The sequence below is a fragment of the Lagenorhynchus albirostris genome, chromosome 3 (assembly GCF_949774975.1).
Source record: "Lagenorhynchus albirostris chromosome 3, mLagAlb1.1, whole genome shotgun sequence".
Classification (NCBI taxonomy): Eukaryota; Metazoa; Chordata; class Mammalia; order Artiodactyla; family Delphinidae; genus Lagenorhynchus; species Lagenorhynchus albirostris.
In genome coordinates this window covers 123,961,257-123,986,740 of record NC_083097.1, presented here as the reverse complement: position 1 = coordinate 123,986,740, position 25,484 = coordinate 123,961,257, and the positions used below count along the sequence as shown (strand labels likewise).

The following is a 25,484-nucleotide window of genomic DNA, read 5'->3' as shown; positions in this document are numbered from 1 at the left end:
TGTACATGCCTGAAAATTCACCCTTGCTGTTATGCACCAAAAATTTCTCTTTAAATGATTTTGTTTCATTTTTTTAAAAAGTAAAATATCTACTTTAACCACTTCTTATATATCTGAAATCACAAAATTTGTCTACTAGTTATATATTTTCCCTAGTATGTATTAAAATAAACTCAGAACTAATGAAAAATTTCAAAATGTTCAATCATGTCCTAAATAAAAACATCTTTCTTAGCACCATTTTGTGCTAAGAAAATACACTGTATTTTGGTAAACACTGTTCTAGGCTATATTACTTCTCTTTTTGTAAATATGTATTTTTGAATCAAAAACTTGATTTTTGCAATTATTTTTCACTGTTGGTATTAACTCTGCCCTGTGAGCTTGCAGAGAAAAAGTCTTGGCAATTTTGTCTTTAAGACTGGTTTTCAAGCATCTGAGAAGATTATATCTCCCTGAAGTCTTCTTCAGGTTGGTCATTTCCTGTTCCTCCAACTCTTGGACAGGGTTTCTAGCTTCCTCTAGACCCTCTTAGGCTGGTCACTCTTGCTTGAACTACCCTATTTTGTAAAACAGCCACAGTTGTTATTATATAAGGGCCTATACAACCCTAGATGTAGAGCCCAGAATCTTTACACCTATATCCAGTAGCTGCTTCTGTGCTCAGGTTCAGATCTACCCAGGGCTGGGGACGGAATACATACCCAGCTGGAAAGAACATGGTCCCAGCCCAGAAGACATGAACTATTTCACAGCTCTGCCTACCCTTTGGCAATCACTTGATTTATAGGAGTCTGAGTTTACTCAACGGAGAAATGAATATGTCTTGTCTTGCCAGCCTCCCAGCATGGTTGTGGAGATAAAATGGACAAGTGACATGTAGATTTTTGTAAACTATGAAGAGTTACAGACAATAGTTATCATTAAAGTAGACCACACGGCCTCAGTACACCATTACTTAACCCTATGAGTGACCTGTGAACCCAGGCCGCCTTATAGATCTTTTAGAAAATATCGAGTTCAAGAAAGCATATGTGGACAACACTTGATAGTCAAGTAAGTCACCATGTGAGGGATTGCTATATGCTAGTCACTGTTCCAGGCCTGGGATATAGTGTTGAATATAGGAGACAAGTAGGGTTGATATTCAAACAGTACAAACTAATGGTCATACTGATTGCTAAGATCAGTATGCTAAGATTTCCACAATAATGGGCACATAGTTCACATGCATTGCTTAGTTAATAGGCATTGCTAATTAACATGCATTGCTTATGTACTCCAACCCCTCCCTCAGGACTCCTGGGCCTCCCCACACACCAACAATTTAAAGGTCGGAGGGCAGGTTAGGGGGCCTCCTGGACCCTGTCCCAGGACTTTGGCCATGGTCAATTCTGATTGATTAGTGCCATGTGATACTGGTTGCTAAATATTTGGAATATCACCCTGGGAAAATGGGTTCCATTCTACGGAGAAGATACAGAGTAAACAAGTGAATGAAACAATGTATAATTCAGTTGCAGATTGTGATAAGAACTATAAAGGAATGAGATGGTGATGTGGGTGGAGCGGGGGGTGGACCTCAGATTGCATGATCAGAAAAGGCTTCCTTGAGGAAGTGAGATGTGTGTTGAGACAGGAAGAAGGAAGAAGGAATGAGAGCCAGCCATGCAAATATCTAGGGGGAAAGCATTGCAGGCAGAGGAAAGAGTAGGAGCAAAAGCCCTGGGGCAGGAGTGGGTTTGGCATGTATGGAGAAGAGAAAGAAGGCCTATGTGTGTTGCCCAAAGTAGGCCAACGGAAAAGCATGCGAGTGCTGGCAGTCTCCAGTAACAAGTCTGGGTTTTATTCCAAGTGCGAGGAGAAGTCATTAGAATGACTTAAGAACATTGAAATGTGGTTATCATATTTACAAAATGCCTTGTTCTGAGAAATTCAAATCTCGGAAGAGAGTTCATTTCCTATTTTCTCTCAACTACAATTGCAAACCTGAGGCTGATGAATGATCTGATAGATGTATATGTGGTGGATGATAACAACCAATTCACCAGCCTAGAGGGACCAACTTAGGAGGGAAATCAGACACCTAGAATTCTTGTCATGCAAGGCGGGAAGAACAGGAAATGACCAACCTATAGAAATCTTAATGGGAACATAGTTAATCTTTTCAGACACTTAAAAGCCAGCCTTAGAAACAAAGTTGCCAAAATGTTTTCCTTTCTTTTTTTTCTTGAAGTATAGTTGATTTACAATGTTGTGTTAATTACTGCTGTACAGCAAATGATGACCATCATTAAAAAGTCTACAACTAACAAATGCTGGAGAGGGTGTGGAGGAAAGCGAACGGTCCTATAAGCCTGGTGGGAATGTAAATTGGTGCAGCCACTATGGAGAACAGTATGGAGGTTCCTCAGAAAACTAAAAATAGAACTACCATATGATCCAGCAATCCTACTCCTGGGCATATATCCGGACAAAACTATAATTAAAAAAGATACATGCATCCCTATGCTCATAGCAGCACAATTCACAATAGCCAAGACATGGAAACAACCTAAATGCCCATTGACAGAGGACCAGATAAAGAAGATGTACATATATACAATGTTTTCCTTTCTATAGTCTGATTTCCACAACAACAGGGTAAAGTGATTCAAGCAGAAGTTATCATTTCTTACCATTTTATCAGAAGTATCCGATTCTGAAAAGAAAATTACATTCGTGCTCTACAGAGCCATCAGCAGGAGTTATTTCACCTACTTTGCTTATTGAGAAAGAAATCAAGAATATTTGCCTGATGTTACATACAATTATCACCGTTGGCTTAACACTAGAATACAGGTGCTCTGAGCCTCTTTATAGTACTCTACTACCTCCTTATGACATTTGGGGAGCAGGAGAATTTTGTAACTTTTGGGCTAGTCAGTTGAAGAATGACCCAGCCAATTCCCAAGGTACTATTCAGCCCACACATGTGATGACAATCTGGTCAGGCATTCAGACAAGCTGCATGCTTTATCTAGTGTAGAGAAGGCATACATGCATTCAGTTTGGCATACATACACTGCAGTTCATTTTCATTTTAAATGTTAGAGATGGCTAAAATCTGCCCAGGAAATTACCTGTGATTGAACTGCCATCCAGTCAAAAAAAAACAAAAACTAAGCTTTCTAAAGATGACCCAGACAATCACAGTGGTGTAAGGGAAAGACAGGTGGATGAGGAAGAAAGAAACGCTTCTTTGTTCATTTTCCTAGAGACCCCTAACTCACCCATGGGTATCCAAAAAGTACAGCATAATAGAGGCATACATGTTCATGGTCATGATATGGCACTACTGAATAAGAGAATCTCAGAAACATGGGGAAAGGCTGTTGCCCGCAGGATGGAACTGTATGTCAAGGCGGCCTTTCCCACACCTTTGCAATGGAGTTCCCCTCTGGACCCTCCTCCATGCTGCGTAGGTCTAACTTCATCTTCATTCAGTTCTTTCCCCATAACTTTACCACTCCTTCACCCATTCCCTTTGCTTACTTTGGTATTTTCTCTCTCCCATTAGTCTGCAATGTTCTTTGCGGACAGGGACCATGTCTCCTTTTCCTACTTCCATAGTACCAAGCGTGGTATTTTTCAGCACATCTTTATTAAATAAAATAAAATATAACTATGACTGCCATTTATGGAGCAACATGTACCAGGTATGACATTAAGTGTTTTACCTAGTTTTATTTTATTTAATCCTTTTAGCAATCCAGTGATGTGGGTGTCTTCAGTCTCATTTTACAGAGGAGCAGACAGAAGATTGAGGAAGTTAAATAACTTGCCCAAGGTCACATAATTAGTAAGTAGCAGAACTGGGACTCCATCCACATTTTTTCTGATGCAAACACAGAGTAACTTACACACTAATCTTGGCTGCCTCTCTGTACTGATTATTTCATTATAATATTGAAAGAAAAGAGCTGGAATGGTGAGACAGAGTTAGACAAGCAGCCACTTGCATTAAGGAAGCTGGACCAGTCGAACGGCCAGCAGAGTCCACATTCTTGCTGTGTACCTGGGTACTAGAGGGTGGGCAGGTATCTGTGGGAAAGAACTCATTCAGACCTTAAGCTAGTTGTCATGCCCTTTTAATACCAGACAAACAAACTGAAAAGGAGCTGCCCTGTGCTGAGGTGTACTACATGCTAATCTGCTAATCCTGTACTCCTTGGAAGAAGAGAAGGAGTAGGAGATGTTTTCTACAAGTCCTTTGCTTGGCAGAGAGCTGAGTCAGAGACAGTTGGCTGAAATTGTGAAAAGGCAGACCAGCAGCTTAAGAGAGGGTGGTGCAGATCTCTTGTTATTCAGCCTTTCCCAGGAGCTAGAAAGCAGGATGCTCTCACCACAGTGAGAATGGGGATTTAGAAAGAGTGGGAGGTGTCCTGGTGAAGGGGAAATATGCCAATTTGGAAATCCAAGGTCTTGGAGTTGTTGAAAAAGTTATTGAAATGAATGAGGTAAAGGCAACACAATGGGGTGTGGTTTAGTAGAAACGAGCACTAGCCTTGGACTTAGGAATCGTACCTTTGAATTTCAATGTTGGAACAAATATTAAAAATTATGAAGATGGATAATATTTTGAAATATTAATTGTTTGTTTCCAGAATTTGCTTCATTCCTTGTTCCTTCCCACATTCAATCAGCTAAGCATTCTCCATAATTGCCTTGGAGGTGAACTGACAGAAGAAAGCAAAGAGAGTTGGTTGCTGGTTTTGAGTTTAGCAACCTACATATTATGACTCAGCTATAGACACATGAGATTTTGAGAGAATATATGATATGATGATGATATAAATGATAAGAGAAAAATTACCTTAAGGCAAAGGATGGGTTCCCAAGGCTGAGAAGAAAAAGATAAGAGAGACTTAGAAGACAGTTGGACAAAGAATGAGGAGACGTCGCCAGAGGGACCATAAGAACGGTATTGAGTCAATATCCAGGGAAAGGCCAGTCTCCATCAGAGCATGATCATATGTAGCTAGGGCCCAGGGACAGAAGCTACTGCCTTCAAACATGAAGTCTTATATGCTGCCTGGACTGAGGAGCTATGATGAGTCCCTTCCTTTGACAGGAGTTAGCATCTGGCACACTGTTCATCAAGCAGGAGTGATAGCCATTTATACCTTGACCCTTAAGATTGTTCTGTTCCCATCCAGCATACCCTACCTAGAACTGTCAAGTATTTTGTTTTAATGAAAAACAGCCCATTTTATTCAAATTCTCCAAAATTTATACTCATTATGTTGTTTCCAAAATGCTTCACGTTTATATAATGGTTTTATTATTTCACCTTTCTTTTATAGTTTTTATATTTTTTCTGTACAGTTCTTCAGTAGAAGCCAAAGTCCTGAGTTGCCCAGTTAAGAGCCTCTGACCTACCATTCTGATTATGTTTCTTCTCAATATTCATGACCAACATCTGGCTTCTAAATGAAAGGCTTTTGGCCTTTTCAATCACTTGCTGATAGGATGAGACTACACTGTCACCCATAACCACATGACCTAATTTAGAATCAATCTTGGCATCCAGTCTTGCATTTCTAATCAAATTTACAATCCACCTTTCAGCTTCTTCTGGAGTCACGATCAGTTTATCTGCCAACATGTTAATGCTGATACACTGATGAATGCAACAAAAAGTCTCAAATACAAAGAGATGGGTATTTTCAATGGACTCCTCCGGACAAGCCACCAAGAAGAAATCATTCACTAGCACTGATTCATAGTCCTTCAGCTTTTTCTGAGCCCCATAAAAGTCAAAATTAATATATAAGCACTCAACAAACTCTGTAATGGGTTTTTTATATGTGTAAGACTCCTATTGAATAACTTTGACCAGATCATTTAGCACCTGCCGGCGTTTTCAAACATCTTTGTTTGTTATGACTGCTGTGGTCAAATAGCCGAGAATATGTGGACACATCATCTGAATTACATTAAGGTACTGTGGCTGGTAGAGGAAGAGATCAATAATGTTACCACGTCCTTTGGGGTGATTGAAGAAAACATAGAGACTAATGAATGAGCATGTTTGCTGCTGAAGAGACTAGAGTGGCAAACTCACAGAATTATTATCTATGGTCTCTTTTAGCTACATAAGGTCTTCCACGGCTGCATTCCAATTCTGCATTAAGATTTCAGAGACCAGTTTTCCCCAGAGAGAACTCAAAGCATTTCTGTCCATTGTGGGAACCAACACTCTAAAGAAGTAAAGATATTCTGCTGCTCCAGAGTAGTTTCCACATTTATATTGGAATTTTGCATATCTTTAGGGTGTATCTAAATATGGAATTGTCAAGTCTAAATCAGCCTGCCGGGACACTTGTATACCAAAGAAATAGACACTTAGAGGGGTGGTAGTGTAGAAGAAAAATCCCCCAACACATGGACTTACTAGGTGGGAATGAATGAAGTCATCTAGGGATTTCTCGTGTAGCTGACAGTCCAAAAAAACGTTATCCTCTATGATTTTCGGGATAATGACCCCCCAAACGTACCTACATCCTAATCCCTAGAATCTGTGAATATGTTGCTTTACACGGCAAGAGACTTTGCAGATATGATTAAGTTTAGAATCTTGAGATGGAAAGATAACCCTGCAATATCCTGGAGGATCCAATGTAATTATAAGGGTCCTTATAACAAGGAGGTAGGAGGGTCAGAGTCAGAAAGGGAGCTTTGTCAATGCATGGAGAAGTTGGAGTGATGTAGGGCAGTGAACCAAAGAATGTGGGTAGCCTCTAAAACCTAAAGAAGGCAAGGAAATGGATTCTCTCCTAGAGCCTCCAGAGGGAAACAGCTTGTCAATAACACAGAATCTTGAGCCTTTCTCTAAATCTACTAACTCAGATTATCTGCATTTGGGCCCAGACTTATGTATATTTTAACACTATCCGAGGCTATGCTATACAGCCAGTCTGTACTAGCCCATGCACAGCAGGTAGAAAAACACTGGATCTGAACTGACAAATGGGTCTCTGAGACCACTATCACATTCAGAAATGTTAATGCCCTTACCACATGAACACCAAGTGGTCACTCAGTTTCATAAGAACACTTAAAGGGATTATGATCTCATCACCTCTTGAATATTACTAACAACTTCCATTTATTGAACATATCCTAAGACAATCAGTGTGCTAATATTCTTATGCATTATCTCATTTAACTTCAGAGCAACCTTATAAAATAATTATTAATGTTATAATTTACAACAACAGCAAAAAAGGTCTAGGAAAGTTAATTGTAACCACATGGAAAGTCAAAAGTATCGTTAACATGTAACTGGAATTGCTGTTTTTAATGCAACTGGGTTGGAGCAGACAGGATCTCAAACCAGTTCTATTCATTCCTACCAAGGTACCGATGTGAGGATTCCCTTCCACATGATCTCTCCTCCTACAGGTGTTCAGGAGACATCCTGTCATCAAAGCAACACCTTAGAATATACCTAGTGAGTAAGAGTTGTTTCCACACAGGGAAGGTAAAATAGAGCTGAGCAAAGTTTTGGCCCCAAAGAGCTGCAACTCTCATAGGACAAAGACCAGCACTCTGCTAGTGTTTCATTAGGAGGTCTTTACAAGATGTAATGAGGACAGCTGTATGGCATTGATGATTTACGACACTGGTCCAAATGCCTAATGTGATCCCATGATATCCATTAATGAGCTGACTCCCACCTTGTGATAGATGGTGTCTCTCTATTGGTAGTTGATGAGTCTTAGTGCCAGTTCCACAGCTCTCCCCCTGGTTCCCTTTGGTGTGTTGAGTCCCAGGCAGGCTAGCCTCCACCAATCTCCTCCCTCAACATTGTCTTTCCTCCACACATTAACTTCCAGCCCATGGAATTTTTATTTGGTCTTAGTGGGCAGTGCTGTGTGACTCCTACTTTATATTTCCAAACCTACTATTTCAGCATATACTTTGTGTTCTACTTCCTTCCAGACATTCTGGCCTTAGATTCTAAAAGCCAGACTCAAAATTCCTTTTCTCAAACTATTCTCTCAGCCTTGAATTTCAAAATCCTGACAGTATAAACTGGCAGTTGGCTGCATGAGGTTCAAGGACATGTAGGAGAGGGAAAAAAGAGAGCTATACATACAATATTGCAATATATTCTTCTTCTCCATAACCATAATCCCCAGGGTCAAACAGGCAACAAGAGATGAAGCCAAGAATTATTCTCACTTCTCTCTGATGTCAAAGTCTATACGACACCCAGTTCATCATTGGGCATCTCTAGCTAGTGAACCCAAGCCTAAATCCCAGCAAATTTTACCATACGTCCTAGATCTGGGCTTATGAAACAGCTAAGTTCCTCCTTTTCCAGGACAGTCATTAAGATACTTGAAGATAATTATTTGGGCACCTGAGTCATTTTTGAGCTAAGTTACCACCCAGTTTATTCTACTCTTCTTCACAGACACGCTGTTTCTTATTTTTCATTATCCTGGACCTCGTTTTGAATGTGCACAATTTTGTGTGTGTGTGTCCCTCTTGACTTGTGACTTTCCTAAATAAGCTGCATCATCCCAATTAGTGAAGTCCAAAGTCAACTACAGAAACTTTTCTGATCTTGTTCCTGACACCACATTCCTAAAGCAAAGGATATTTGTACGATGCAGCATGTGTGCAGATTTCTACTTCATCTGTCTATGAGATACGTACAAGCTCAGGGAAGACATTTGGGATGAATTTAGGGTATGCCTCAATCTCTTGCTTCAGCCCAAAGAGCACTCACATGGCCAGCACATACCAAGGTTCATAAAAAGACTAGGAAAAAGGCTTGTGAATGTATTACACAGTAGTAGGTCTAGTGCTAGAGAGAATCTGAAGTCACCACAGGTGAGCCTTACTTCAGAAACCCCAAGCTGGAGGACAGCAAAAGATGGGGTGGGCAGTGAAAGGGGCAAGGAGCCTGTAGCTTATCGGCCAATAACTTGCTCTGGGATTTTGAACAATCGTTTCATCACTCTGGATTTTATTTTTCCCACAAGTAAAACAATACAGTTAGACTAGAGTGGTTTCCAAAAGTACTTGATTACACACTTTGATCAGAAAAACATTTCTGCACATGCACATGAAATTATGTCTATTTTATTCATTTATAAAGAATATACATTCAACCCCAATATATAATATATAGTATAAAACATAATGCAAAATGTTTCTAAATAATTAGACTTCTAAAATGTAGTCAAAACCTTAATATATTTTCCTGTATCCCAGTGAGTCATCATAAGCATCTAGAACAGGAGTTAGCAAATTTTTTCTGTAAAGGACCAGATAGTAAACACTTCAGGCTTTGCAGTCCATATATACTCTGTCCTAAAGACTATTTTGTCTGATATTAGTATAGCCACTCCAGCTTTTATGGTTGCTGTTTGCATATTACATCTTTTTCCATCCTTTTACTTTTAACCTATTCATATCTTTGAATCTAAAGGTGTCTCCTGTAGACAGAATGTAGTTAGATCTTGTTTTCTAATCCAGTCTGACATCTCTGCCTTTTGACTGGATTGTTTAATCCATTCACATTTAATGTTATTATTGATATAGTTGAATTTATATGAGTTATTTTTTTTCTATTTGTTTATATCCTATTGTTCCTATATTCTTATTTTGCTGCTTTCTTTTGCATTAAGTAAATGTTTGGTAGTGTAACATTTTAGTTCCTTTATTTTTATTTTTTATTTTTTTTTACCATTTTTAGGGTTTCTTTTGTTGTTTGTTTAGTGGTTGCTCTAGGGCTTACTATATACATTTTAATTTATCACAACTTACTTCAGATTTATACTAATGTAATCAAAGTGAGATAGAAATGTCACTCCTATATAGCTCTATTCCCTCTTTCCCCTTTTTGTGCTATTATGTTATACATATTATATCATATCTGTTACAAATCTAATAATACTTTATTATAATTATTACCTTATATCATTTTACATCTATTAAAGAAACTGAGATACAGCATCCATTGCAACTACTCAACTCTGAAATTATTGCATTAAAAACAGCCTTGGGCAATATATATATGAATGAACATCACTGTGTTCCAATAAAACTTTATTTATGGACACTGAAACTGAATTTCATATAATTTTCATGCATTATAAAATATTCTTCTTTTGACTTTTTCCCTGTTATTAAAAAATGTAAAAACTAACTCACAGGCTGTGCAAAAACAGGTAGGGGGCAGGCTTTGATTCAAGAATGCAGTTTGCCAACCACCTGACTTTCAGCAATGATTTTCCAAACTCTTTTATGTGGCACCTTGGGGTTAACAGACATGCCTCCGGGCCTGCCATGGTGGCAAAGGTAAGATCAGAGACTGGGCTTCAGCATCCTACCTCCATTTCAAGAAGAACAGTTCTGCTTATATTTTGCTTATTTTTTCCAAACTGAAAAGATTCTGTTTAACAAAGTGTCCCTGGAAGGAAGAAGGAAGGAAGGAAGGGGGGGAGCAGGATAGAAAAAAGGAAAGATAATCTCAAATGTTCTTTCTAACTTTGAAATTCTATTACATTCATCTAAAATTGTACAAAATCATCAGCGACACTGGAACTATACTTCAGTTAACCTTGAAATCTAAACATTTGATATTATGCTGTATTTTCATTATTTCTATTAAGTTTTTCCTGAGTTTGGTAATCAAAGTTCTTTTCTGAAAATGGAACGAGCATTAAAGGAAAGAGAACGTTCTACACCTGGGCCTAAAGAACCAGAAGAGAGATCTTTTAGCACTGTCTTGTGTCCATAATTAGTGATAACAGCAACCCTGCTAAGTATTGGGGACATCTAATAAGGCCTAAGGCATCAGGGTGAAATGCATGGAACAAAGAACTTGAGGTAGTGACAGGGTTTGTCATTCCTTTTTCATACGGAAATTTCTGCTCTATTCAAATAAGTCTTCTACAAACAAGAATCCCTTACAAAGAAAAGTTCTTCCTTCCTCCTCTTTATCAAAATGCTACCCACTCTTTGAGAAAAAGTTGATCATCTTGAGTTCACCATAATAATTTCTTCTCTGCATAATTAGAGAAGTGAAGATTACTGGTTTTATTTATTTTTTCACATTCAGTTCCTTTATTAGCTTAGATAGCCAAAGGTTATTTGGAGAGATTTTTTTTTTTCTTTTTGCGGTATGCAGGCCTCTCACTGTTGTGGCCTCTCCCATTGTGGAGCACAGGCTCCAGACGCGCAGGCTCAGCAGCCATGGCTCAGGGACCTAGCCACTCCGCGGCATGTGGGATCTTCCCGGACCGGGGCATGAACCCGTATTCCCTGAATGGGCAGGTGGACTCTCAACAACTGCGCCACCAGAGAAGCCCATTTGGAGAGATTTTTAAGGTAAGATTACTGGTTTTAACATCAGGTATAAGTCTCAACTCTGCTCTTTACTAGCTGTGTAACACTGGGTACATCAGTTAACCTTCTCTCCTAAGTGCTTCTGCCACCACTTATCAATGAATGGAATCCCACACACCTAAGCATCGTAGCTTCCCCTATGATTGAACTAAGCAAAGTCACCTCCCCTCAAAAGTTAGAATTGGAGGCATAAGCCACAAAACAAACATTAAATTAGTCTTCGTCAAAATGAAAAACTTTTATGTGTCAAAGGTGTAAAAAATTAATAAACTAAAACCTCAATTGAATGGAGTTGGGAGACCAGAAGGGGGAGCTCTCGTGCCCTGCAACAATAGCAGAGACCAACACAAAGTAGAAAGACTCTTCTTTCCTGGCAACAACTCAGTCAATGAAAATCCATGGACTCTTTGTTTACTACGGCCCTCCCAACTTCCTTTTCCCCTCTATAAAAGAGTTCTTCTCTCCTTGCTGTGTAGGGACTTGCATGTGGCTAGCTAGCCATGGTTGCAGGCCCCAAATTGCAATTCTAATCCCAAGTAAGTCCATTTTTACTGGAGAAATAGCTGGCCGTCTGTTTATTTTAGGTCAACATTTTGGTGGCACATACAGGAATTTAGAGGAGACCCCCCAATGACTCCAGAGCTGGTGAGAAACAGGTGCAGTACCCACACTGAGCCCATTGTTGCTCATTGATTTTCTCCCTGACCGCGGAGTTCAAACGTATGTCTTTCTCCTGGATCCAAGCTTCCCCGCTCTTTGGATCTTGAAGTTCTCTAGGGTTTGTTTGAGATCTGTTTGAAGGTTTCAACTTTTCTAGTTAAGGCCTTGTTCTATCTGCGAGTGCTCATTTAGCACTTCCATCTGATTTGAAATCAGATTGTTCCAGTTGGGACTGGTTCAGCCTTTGGCCATATATATTTGGAATATATATATATATATATATATATATATATATATATATATATATATGGAATATATATATATATATATATATATTTGGAATGAGGGCTGTTCTATGGGAACTGAGCTGAGAAGGCTTCAGCTAGGTTCTTCTAGGACCAGACTGTTCTCTTAGAAATGGCTGGTATTAGGCCTACAGGTTGGTAGAGATATCTGAACTGTTTGAGCTATAAGCTGTTTGAGCTGAAAACTGTTTAGGTGGTTTGAAAATTATTCTGAAATAATTTTCAGAATAATAATAAATAAAATAATAATAAATCGTAAAAGAAATTAATAAAAAGAAAATTATTCTTTTTCTGGAGGAAAAGTTATGAGAATGGGACTGCAGTTATCTAAGTATTTTGAGGGCACTCCCCTACAGGGATTTGAGCTGATTTTATGTTTAAAAACCACGGTCTTTCCTCAAGTGCGTTTCTAACTAAAGAAGCCAACATAACCAAAGGCAATTTAGAATATCAGTGGCCATTAAGAGGAATTTTGAAATCCCCAAACTTACTCTTCTTAAAAATAAACTGGACTACCATAGTTCTAAAATGTCTCAAACTAAATAGAATGTCTATTTCGATTTGTATTTTGAGGATTCCAAACTTTATCAGAAGGCTAAAATTGCCTTTCTGCAAAATAAGATTTTAAGATTAACTGATGCAAAGAAAGGATTAAAGAAAGTGAAAATGGCCCCAAAAGCCACAGGGCCTTCCTCCTTGGCTCCTTCGCCCCTGGTTCTTTCTCCAGGGCCGTCGTGTCTCTCCCTCCATTCCTTGTGCCCAAGCCCTGCCTCTGGCGCCATCCTCCTCCTTTCTTTCTAGGCCACCTACAGGCCTATACCCTCAGTTCCCCCATCGAATTCTCTCACTGAACTTCCTTTTTTCTCAGAAACTGACCTCACTTCCTTTGCCTCTGAACTTATCAGAATGTGTCCCTTTAAAAATTAAGCTTTCTGAGGATCCAGAGACTAACCCTTAATTTCTTATATTTCCTGGACTAAAGCTAAACTGTAAGCCACAAAGATCTTCCCAAAGCAACTGAAGATCCTCGCCGATTTGCTGAGGAATTTAATGCAGTCATTCAGACCTATCAACCTAGTTTCTGACTTATGTCAGCTAGTTCATATGCTTGTCAATGAAGGCCAGACAGCATTGGATGAAAATCACTAACTGGGAACATTCTGAAAAGTCTCTAAAATTACAACTGGGAGACCAGCCTGCTAACTTATCATACGATTAGGCTCAGGCAATGGGTGGGAGACTTCATCCAGTAATTTTTAGGGTGTTTCCAAAGCCTACTGACTGGTACAAAATTCAGGATTGCACATAAATTCTGATGAATCTTGTCATGACTATTACAATGAACTTCAGATTATTTTTAAAGAAAATTCTGGTCTTCCTTCAGATGTTGATTCCACCCAGGTAGCTTTTATTTTTTTTATTTTTATTTTTTTTGAGTTTGGTGATGACTTTTATTTTATTTTTTTTACACCTTTATTAGAGTATAATTGCTTTACAATGGTGTGTTAGTTTCTGCTTTATAACAAAGTGAATCAGTTATACATATACATATGTTCCCATATCTCTTCCCTCTTGTGTCTCCCTCCCTCCCACCCTCCCTATCCCACCCCTCCAGGCGGTCACAAAGCACCGAGCTGATCTCCCTGTGCTATGCGGCTGCTTCCCACTAGCTAGCTACCTTACATTTGGTAGTGTATGTATATCCATGCCTCTCTCTCGCTTTGTCACAGCTTACCCTTCCCCCTCCCCATATCTTCAAGTCCATTCTCTAGGAGATCTGTGTCTTTATTCCTGTCTTACCCCTAGGTTCTTCATGACATTTTTTTTTTCCTTAAATTCCATATATATGTGTTAGCATACGGTATTTGTCTTTCTCTTTCTGACTTACTTCACTCTGTATGACAGACTCTGGGTCTATCCACCTCATTACAAATAGCTCAATTTCGTTTCTTTTGATGGCTGAGTAATATTCCATTGTATATATGTGCCACATCTTCTTTATCCATTCATCCAATGATGGACACTTAGGTTGTTTCCATCTCTGGGCTATTGTAAATAGAGCTGCAATGAGCAGCTCATACAGCTCAATAACAAAAAAACAAACAACCCAATCCAAACATGGGCAGAAGACCTAAACAGACATTTCTCCAAAGAAGATATACAGACTGCCAACAAACACATGAAAGAATGCTCAACTTCATTAATCATTAGAGAAATGCAAATCAAAAGTACAATGAGATATCATCTCACACCAGTCAGAATGGCCATCATCAAAAAATCTAGAAACAATAAATGCTGGAGAGGGTGTGGAGAAAAGGGAACCCTCTTGCACTGTTGGTGGGAATGTAAATTGATACAGCCACTGTGGAGAACAGTATGGAGGTTCCTTAAAAAACTACAAATAGAACTACCATATGACCCAGCAATCCCACTACTGGGCATATACCCTGAGAAAACCATAATTCAAAAAGAGTCATGCACCCAGGTAGCTTTTAACTTTACGTCAAAATGGGTTATTCATGGGCTGAACCAGGACCTTGCACTTCTAGTAAAAAGAACCAGGATGGAATGGGAAACTATGTCCACTCCAGATTTAGTTAATCTGACAGACCAGGTCTCTCTCACTGTGGATGAATCACCTCAAAGGAAGACAGCTAAAATTCTCTATTTTCTTTTTAGGATTTTTTTTTAATTGAAGTATAGCTGATTTACAATGTTGTGTCAGTTTCTAGCATAGAGCAAAGTGATTAAGTTATACATATATGTATATATATATATTCTTTTTCATTATAGGTTATTACAAGTTATCAAACATAGTTCCCTGTGCTATACGGTAGGACCTTGTTGTTTACCTATTTTATATAGAGTAGTTTATATCTACTAATCCCAAACTCCTAATTTATCCCCCCTTTTCCCCTTTGGTAACCATAAGTTTGTTCTCTATGTCTGTGAGTCTGTTTCCATTTTGTAAATAAGTTGTTTGTATCATATTTTGGATTCCACATATAAGTGATATCATACGGTATTTGTCTTTCTTTGTCTGACTTACTTCACTTAGTATGATAATCTCCAGGTTCATCCATGTTGCTGCAAATGACAGTATTTCATTCTTTTTTATGGCTGAGTAGTATTTCATTATATATAGTATACATATTATATGTATTATTACATATATTATAAATTATATATACATATTGTATATGTATATATATTATATATGCGTGTGTGTATATATATATACCACACCTTCTTTATGCATCCATCAGGACAGATAAAATTCTTAACCTTCAACTTCAGCAAATGAAGGTCCCTAAAAAATATCAAAACCCTCTTGGTTTCTGCTATTATTGCAAAGAGCCAGAACAATGGAAAAAAAGATTGTTACAAGTTTAAGCACTTCAGGTGCCTTCAGCCTTTCTAACATCCTCCCAGTTTTAAATGACAGGGCTTTCCCCATTCCCTTCTATTCATCGGCTTGGAGAAACATTTTTCCAGATTAGGGATGAATCTCTTCCAGTTCTAACTGACACCAAAGCCACACTCTTGGTGCTCAACCCCACTATAATAAAGCAGCCCCTGCCTTGGAGTACTAAAATAACTCAAATACAGAGGATCTCTAATGAACCTTAAGAGGTTCCTGTCCATGAACCTGTTGTCTTTTGTTTAGGTCCCTTGAGAGATACATACCCTTCTCTCTTTAGTCCTGCTGCCCTTATCCATTTATAGGCAAAGACTTCTTAGAGAAATATCATGCTGGAATTTCTTTCTCCCAAACAGGGAAAATAAGTCTAGAATTTGACAGTAAAAAGTCAAAGCAGCCAACCAGATGAATTAAATGATGCTTTTACGTCTTTATTTTCTCCATTTCTGACTATACTAGAGCTCATTCTGGAAATACTGACCACGTGTCTCTATTGAATCAACAACTACCTTTCTTATGGGCAAAATCTCCAACTGATATTGGCAAAATTCATAGCACATCTCCCATCAAGATTCAGATAGATCCCTCAAAAGCTCTCCCCAGAATGAATCAATGCCCTATGAGTTGAGAAGCCCTTCAAAGCATAAAGCCCATAGTAGAAGATTATAAGGCTCAAGACCTCATTATCCTTGGTACTAGTCCCTGTAATACTCCCACAACAGTGAGAAAACCTAAGGGCCAGGAGTGCAGGTTTGTTCAGGACCTCTGAGCTATAAACATTGTTATCCCTTGATACCCTGTTGTTCCTAACCTTCATATGTTATTAACATCCATTCCCACTGGAAGAAAATTCCTTACTATAATTGATGTATGCAGTGCATTCTTTAGTATTCCAGTTGATGAAGGTAGTCAATACCTTTTTGCCTTCACTTGGGAAGAAAAACAATTCACCTGGACAGTAACACCTCAGGGTTTTACTGAGAGTCCTTATTTCTCACCAATCCTGAAGGCTGATCTGGATGAAATAAAGTTCCCTAGAGGTTCTACTTTTTGTAATATGTGGATGATTTACTTCTTCACTCTCATTCTCAAGCCTTCTCACAGAGACAGTATCCACTTTGTAAAGCTTTTAGCCTTAAAAGGACATAAGATCACCAAGGAATAGTTGCAGTTTGCCCAAACCTGGGTTTTATATTTATGGCATCTGCTATCAGAACAAGGACTTCACCTAGATCCAGATAGCATGGTGTTCTAAGTCTCCCAAACCCCCAAACTAAGCACCAGCTGTGAAGTTTTCTCAGGCTCGTTGGTTATTGCTGGAACTGGATTCCAAATTTCTCTCTTATGGCTGAACCTCTGTGTGTTTTACTGAAGAATAAGAATGCCAACACAATTTTATGATAAGAATCAGTGACATCACCTTTAAGGCTTTAAAGAAGAGTTTGGTGAATCCACCTGCCCTTGAGCATGCCAATTATCAGATTACCTTTTTCCTTTTTGTATATAAATAAAAAGAATTGGAATGCCCTTGGGATACTCATCAAAAACACGGGGACCAAAGACAAAATGAAATATCAAGGAGGTTTGTGCCTGAGATCATGTTGATGTGAAACCATGGATGGCCACCTTGTGCCAGATACACCAGAAACACATCTACACGTGGAACAACTCCTACGGAGCACCTACTGAACGCTGGCAGAAGACCTCAGACCTCCCAAAAGGCAAGAAACTCCCCACGTACCTGGGAAGGGCAAAAGAAAAAAGAATAAACAGAGATAGAAGGATAGGGACTGAACCTGCACCAGTGGGAGGGAGCTGTGAAGGAGGAAAGGTTTCCACACACTAGGAAGCCCCTTCGCGGGCGGAGACTGCGGGTGGCGGACGGGGAAAGCTTCGGGGCCGCGGAGGATAGCACAGCAACAGGAGTGCGGAGGGCAAAGCGGAGAGATTCCCGCACAGAGGATCAGGGCCGACCGGCACTCACCAGCCCGAGAGGCTTGTCTGCTCACACGCCGGGGCGGGCGGGCTGGGAGCTGAGGCCCGGGCGTGTCGGTAGGAGCGCAGGGAGAGGACTGGGGTTGGCAGCTTTGTTTCCTGGTGTGCAAGGACAGGGGATTAAGAGTGCTGCTTAAAAAAAAAAAAAAAAAAAAAAGAGTGCTGCTTAAAGGAGCTCCAGAGACGGGCGCGAGCCCCGGCTAAAAGCGCGGACCCCGGAGACGGGCATGAGACACTAAGGCTGCTGCTGCCGCCACCAAGAAGCCTCTGTGCGAGCACAGGTCACTATCCACACCCCCCTACCAGGGAGCCTGTGCAGCCCGTCACTGCCAGGGTCCCGGGATCCAGGGACAACTTACCCGGGGGAACGCACGGCACGCCTCAGGCTGGTACAACGTCACGCCGGCCTCTGCCGCCGCAGGGTCGCCCTGCATCCGCATCCCTCCCTCCCCCCGGCCTGAGTGAGCCAGAGCCCCCGAAGCAGCGGCTCCTTTAACCCCATCCTGTCTGAGCAAAGAACAGACGCCCTCTGGTGCCCTACACGCAGAGGCGGGGCCAAATCCAAAGCTGAGCCCCGGGAGCTGTGAGAACAAAGAAGAGAAAGGGAAATCTCTCCCAGCAGCCTCAGAAGCAGTGGATTAAATCTCCACAGTCAACTTGATGTACCCTGCATCTGTGGAATACATGAATAGACAACCAATCATTCCAAACTGAGGAGGTGGACTTTGAGAGCAAGATTTATGATTTTTTCCCCTTTTCCTCTTTTTGTGAGTTGTATGTGAATGCTTCTGTGTGAGATTTTGTCTGTATAGCTTTGCTTCCACCATTTGTCCTAGGGTCCAATCCGTACTTCTTTTTTTTTTTCTTAAAAAAATTTTTTTTTCCTGTAATAATTATTTTTTATTTTAACAACTTTATTTTATTTTACCTTACTTTATTTTAATTTACTTTATCTTCTTTCTTTCTTTCTTTCCTCCTTCCCTCCTCCCTCCCTCCCTCCCTCCCTCCCTCCTTTCCTCCTTTCTTTTTCTTTCTTTCTTTCTTTCTTTCTTTCTTTCTTTCTTTCTTTCTTTCTTTCTTTCCTTCCTTCTTTCTTTCCTTCTTTCTTTCTATTTTTTCTCCCTTTTATTCTGAGATGTGTAGATGAAAGGCTCTTGGTGCTGCAGCCAGGACTCAGTGCTGTGCCTCTGAGGTGGGAGAGCCAAATTCAGGACACTGGTCCACAAGAGACCTCCCAGCTCCCCGTACTATCAAATGGCGAAAATCTCTCAGACATCTCCATCTCAACACCAGCACCCAGCTTCACTCAACGACCAGCAAGCTACAGTGCTGGACACCCTATGCCAAACAACTAGCAAGACAGGAACACAACCCCACCCATTAGAAGAGAGGCTGCCTAAAATAATAATAAGTCCACAGACACCCAAAAACACACCATCAGATGTGGACCTGCCCACCAGAAAGACAAGATCCAGCCTCATCCACCAGAACATGGGCACTAGTCCCCTCCACCAGGAAACCTACACAACCCACTGAACCAACCTTAGCCACTGGGAACAGACACCAAAAACAACGGGAAATACGAACCTGCAGCATGCAAAAAGGAGACCCCAAACACAGTAAGATAAACAAAATAAGAAGACAGAAAAACACACAGCAGATGAAGGAGCAAGATAAAAACCCACCAGACGTAACAAATGAAGAGGAAATAGGCAGTCTACCTGAAAAAGAATTCAGAATAATGATAGTAAAGATGATCCAAAATCTTGGAAATAGAATAGAGAAAATGCAAGAAACATTTAACAAGGACCTAGAAGAACTAAAGATGAAACAAGCAACGATGAAGAACACAATAAATGAAATTAAAAATACTCTAGATGGGATCAATAGCAGAATAACTGAGGCAGAAGAACGGATAAGTGACCTGGAAGATAAAAAAGTGGAAATAACTACTGCAGAACAGAATAAAGAAAAAAGAATGAAAAGTACTGAGGACAGTCTCAGAGACCTCTGGGACAACATTAAATGCACCAACAGTCGAATTATAGGGGTTCCAGAAGAAGAAGAGAAAAAGAAAGGGACTGAGAAAATATTTGAAGAGATTATAGTTGAAAATTTCCCTAATATGGGAAAGGAAATAGTCAATTAAGTCCAGGAAGCACAGAGAGTCCGATACAAGATAAATCCAAGGAGAAATACGCCAAGACACATATTAATCAAACTGTCAAAAATTAAATACAAAGAAAACATATTAAAAGCAGCAAGAGAAAAATAACACACAAGGGAATCCCCATAAGGTTAACAGCTGATCTTTCAGCAGAAACTCTGCAAGCCAGAAGGGACTGGCAGGACATATTTAAAGTGATGAAGGAGAAAAACCTACAACCAAGATCACTCTACCCAGCAAGGATCTCATTCAGGTTTGATGGAGAAATTAAAACCTTTACAGACAAGCAGAAGCTGAGAGAGTTCAGCACCACCAAACCAGCTTTACAACAAATACTAAAGGAACTTCTCTAGGCAAGAAACACAAGAGAAGGAAAAGACCTACAATAACAAACCCAAAACAATTAAGAAAATGGGAATAGGAACATACATACTGATAATTACCTTAAATGTAAATGGACTAAATGCTCCCACCAAAAGACACAGACTGGCTGAATGGATACACAAACAAAACCCATATATATGCTGTCTACAAGAGACCCTCTTCAGACCTATGGACACATACAGACTGAAAGTGAGGGGATAGAAAAAGATATTCCATGCAAATGGAAACCAAAAGAAAGCTGGAGTAGCAATTCTCATATCAGACAAAATAGACTTTAAAATAAAGACTATTACAAGAGACAAAGAAGGACACTACATAATGGTCAAGGGATCGATCCAAGAAGAAGATATACCAATTGTAAATATTTATGCACCCAACATAGGAGCACCTCAATACATAAGGCAAATACTAACAGCCATAAAAGGGGAAATTGACAGTAACACATTCATAGTAAGGGACTTTAACACCCCACTTTCACCAATGGACAGATCATCCAAAATGTAAATAAATAAGGAAACACAAGCTTTAACTGATACATTAAACAAGATGGACTTAATTGATATTTATAGGACATTCCATCCCAAAACAACAGAATACACATTTTTCTCACGTGCTCATGGAACATCCTCCAGGATAGATCATATCTTGGGTCACAAATCAAGCCTTGGTAAATTTAAGAATATTGAAATTGTATCAAGTATCTTTTCTGACCACAACGCCATGAGACTAGATATCAATTACAGGAAAAGGTCTGTAAAAAATACAAACACACGGAAGCTAAACAATACACTTCTTAATAACAAAGTGATCACTGAAGAAATCAAAGAGGAAATTAAAAAATACCTAGCAACAAATGACAATGGAGACACAACGACCCAAAACCTGTGGGATGCAGCAAAAGCAGTTCTAAGAGGGACGTTTATAGCAATACAATCCTACCTTAAGAAACAGGCAACATCTCGTATAAACAACCTAACCGTGCACCTAAAGCAATTAGAGGAAGAAGAACAAAAAACCCCAAATTTAGCAGAAGGAAAGAAATCATAAAAATCCGATCAGCAATAAATGAAAAAGAAATGAAGAAAATGATAGCAAAGATCAATAAAACTAAAAGCTGGTTCTTTGAGAAGATAAACAAAACTGATAAACCATTAGGCAGACTCATAAAGAAAAAAAGGGAGAAGGCTCAAATCAATAGAATTAGAAATAAAAAAGGAGAAGTAACAACTGACACTGCAGAAATACAAAAAATCATGAGAGATTACTACAAGCAACTCTATGCCAATAAAATGGACAACCTGGAAGAAATGGACAAATTCTTAGAAATGCACAACTTGCCAAGCCTGAATCAGGAAGAAATAGAAAATATGAACAGACCAATCACAAGCACTGAAATTGAAACTGTGATTAAAAATCTTCCAACAAACAAAAGCCCAGGACCAGATGTCTTCACAGGCAAATTCTATCAAACATTTAGAGAAGAGCTAACACCTATCCTTCTCAAACTCTTCCAAAATATAGCAGAGGGAGGAACACTCCAAAACTCATTCTGCGAGGCCACCATCACCTTGATACCAAAACCAGACAAGGATGTCACAAAGAAAGAAAACTACAGGCCAATATCGCTGATGAACATAGATGCAAAAATCCTCAACAAAATACAAGCAAACAGAATCCAACAGCACATTAAATGGATCATACACCATGATCAAGTGGGGTTTATTCCAGGAATGCAAGGATTCTTCAATATACGCAAATCAATCAACGTGATACACCATATTAACAAATTGAAGGAGAAAAACCACATGATCATCTCAATAGATGCAGAGAAAGCTTTTGACAAAATTCAACACCCATTTATGATAAAAAACCCTGCAGAAAGTAGGCATAGAGGGAACTTTCCTCAACATAATAAAGGTCATATATGACAAACCCACAACGAACATCGTCCTCAATGGGGAAAAACTGAAAACATTTCCATTAAGATCAGGAACAAGACAAGGTTGCCCACTCTCACCACTCTTATTCAACATAGTTTTGGAAGTTTTAGCCACAGCAATCAGAGAAGAAAGGGAAATAAAAGGAATCCAAATCGGAAAAGAAGAAGTAAAGCTGTCACTGTTTGCAGGTGACATGATACTATATAGAGAGAATCCAAAAGATGCTACCAGAAAACTACTAGAGCTAATCAATGAATTTGGTAAAGTAGCAGGATACAAAATTAATGCACAGAAATCTCTGGCATTCCTATACACTAATGATGAAAAATCTGCAAGTGAAATCAAGAAAACACTCCCATTTACCATTGCAACAAAAAGAATAAAATATCTAGGAATAAATCTACCTAAGAAGACAAAAGAACTGTATGCAGAAAATTATAAGACACTGATGAAAGAAATTAAAGATGATACAAATAGATGGAGAGATATACCATGTTCTTCGATTGGAAGAATCAACATTGTGAAAATGACTCCACTACCCAAAGCAATCTACAGATTTAATGCAATCCCTATCAAGATACCACTGGCATTTTTCACAGAAGTAGAACAAAAAATTTCACAATTTGTATGGAAACACAAAAGACCCAGAATAGCCAAAGCAATCTTGAGAACGAAAAACGGAGCTGGAGGAATCAGGCTCCCAGACTTCAGACTATACTACAAAGCTACAGTAATCAAGATAGTTTGGTACTGGCACAAAAACAGAAATATAGATCAATGGAACAGGATAGAAAGCCCAGAGATAAACCCACGCACATATGGTCACCTTATCTTTGATAAAGGAGGCAGGAACGTACAGTGGAGAAAGGACAGCCTCTTCAATAAGTGGTGCTGGGAAAACTGGACAAGTACATGTTAAAGTATGAGATTAGATTACTCCCTAAAACCATACACAAAAATAAGCTCAAAATGGATTAAAGACCTAAATGTAAGGGCAGAAACTATCAAACTCTTAGAGGAAAACATAGGCAGAACACTCTATGACATAAATCACAGCAAGATCCTTTTTGACCCATCTCCTAGAGAAATGGAAATAAAAACAAAAATAAACAAATGGGACCTAATGAAACGTCAAAGCTTTTGCACAGCAAAGGAAACCATAAACAAGACCAAAAGACAACCCTCAGAATGGGAGAAAATATTTGCAAATGAAGCAACTGACAAAGGATAAATCTCCAAAATTTATAAGCAGTTCATGCAGCTCAATAACAAAAAAACAAACAACCCAATCCAAAAATGGGCAGATGACCTAAATAGACATTTCTCCAAAGAAGATATACAGACTGCCAACAAACACATGAAAGAATGCTCAACATCATTAATCATTAGAGAAATGCAAATCAAAACTACAATGAGATATCATCTCACACCAGTCAGAATGGCCATCATCAAAAAATCTAGAAACAATAAATGCTGGAGAGGGTGTGGAGAAAAGGAACACTCTTGCACTGCTGGTGGGAATGTGAATTGGTTCAGCCACTATGGAGAACAGTATGGAGGTTCCTTAAAAAACTACAAATAGAACTACCATATGACCCAGCAATCCCACTACTGGGCATATACCCTGAGAAAACCATAATTCACAAAGAGTCATGTACCAAAATATTCATTGCAGCTCTATTTACAATAGCCCGGCGATGGAAACAACCTAAGTGTCCACCATCAGATGAATGGATAAAGAAGATGTGGCACATATATACAATGGAATATTACTCAGCCATAAAAAGAACCGAAATTGAGCTATTTGTAATGAGGTGGATAGACCCAGAGTCTGTCATACAGAGTGAAGTAAGTCAGAAAGAGAAAGACAAATACCGTATGCTAACACATATGTATTGAATTTAAGGAAAAAAATGTCATGAAGAACCTAGGGGTAAGACAGGAATAAAGTCACAGATCTACTAGAGAACGGAGGATATGGGGAGGGGGAAGGGTAAGCTGTGACAAAGCAAGAGAGAGGCATGGACATATATACACTATCAAACGTAAAATAGATAGCTAGTGGGAAGTAGCCGCATAGCACAGGGAGATCAGCTCAGTGCTTTGTGACCACCTAGAGGGGTGGGATAGGGAGGGAGGGAGAAGCAAGAGGGAAGAGATATGGGAACATATGTATATGTATAACTGATTCACTTGTTATAAAGCAGAAACTAACATACAATTGTAAAGCAATTATACTCCAATAAAGATGTAAAAAAAAACCAACAACACGGGGACCACTATCGACCCATAACAAACAACTGGACCCTGTGGAATGGGGATAACCCCCTTGCCCTAGAGCCATCACTGCCACTGCCCTTTTGCTTAAGACCACTGAGAAAATCTTTGTGTGATCTCCTTTAACCATTTTTGTACCTCATGCAGTAGAAGGCTCCTAAAGTCCCATTACACTCAATATTTCATAACCAGTCACCTCACCTCCTATGAAGTCCTTTTTTCAAACTGATGCTCACATAACTCTTTTAATAATAACATTGTAATAACATTGACCCTGCTACTCTTCTCCCCTTTGTCACCAATAATGTCCCTCACAACTGCTTAATGCTGATGGATCACTTCCTTACTCCTAATGATGACCTGCAGGAAATACCTTTTGGTAACACTGACTTCTCATGATTTACTGACGGTTGTTATTTAAAAATATGACAATGATAATTAATATGGTATTGCCACTCCTTTTGATATTCTTGAGACAGCATCTTTACCTATGGCTACTTCAGCCCAACAGGTTGAATTATATGCTTTTACATGGCCTTTCACTTTAGTTAAGGGCAAAACTGCCAATATTTTACTTACAGTAGATATGCTTTTGGAGCAGCGCATGGTTTTGGAATGTTGTGAGAACAATATGGCTTCCTTACTTCCAACAGAAATAAAATTTTAAATGGCCCCTATGTTCAAGAATTTTTAGATACAATACTTTTACCTGCCACTTTCGCTATTATGAAGATTCCAAGGCATTCTAAATTTGGATCTCTGGAAGCTAAAGGAAATCACCTAGCTGATGTTTCTGCAAAGAATGCTGACCTTAAAGGGACCAACAGCAGCCAAAACTCTGCAATGGTCCAGAGGGATATTTCCCCAAATGATAACTTAGAAAAATTGACTAGAGAAACCCAACAATTGGCCTCAGAAAAGAAAAA

At 39.3% G+C, this 25,484-nt stretch overlaps 1 pseudogene; it reads right to left on the bottom strand.

The window, feature by feature from the left end:
* Nucleotides 1-5,291: 5,291 nt before the first annotated feature.
* Nucleotides 5,292-25,164, bottom strand: LOC132518408 (eukaryotic translation initiation factor 3 subunit E-like; annotated as a pseudogene).
* Nucleotides 25,165-25,484: the final 320 nt, after the last annotated feature.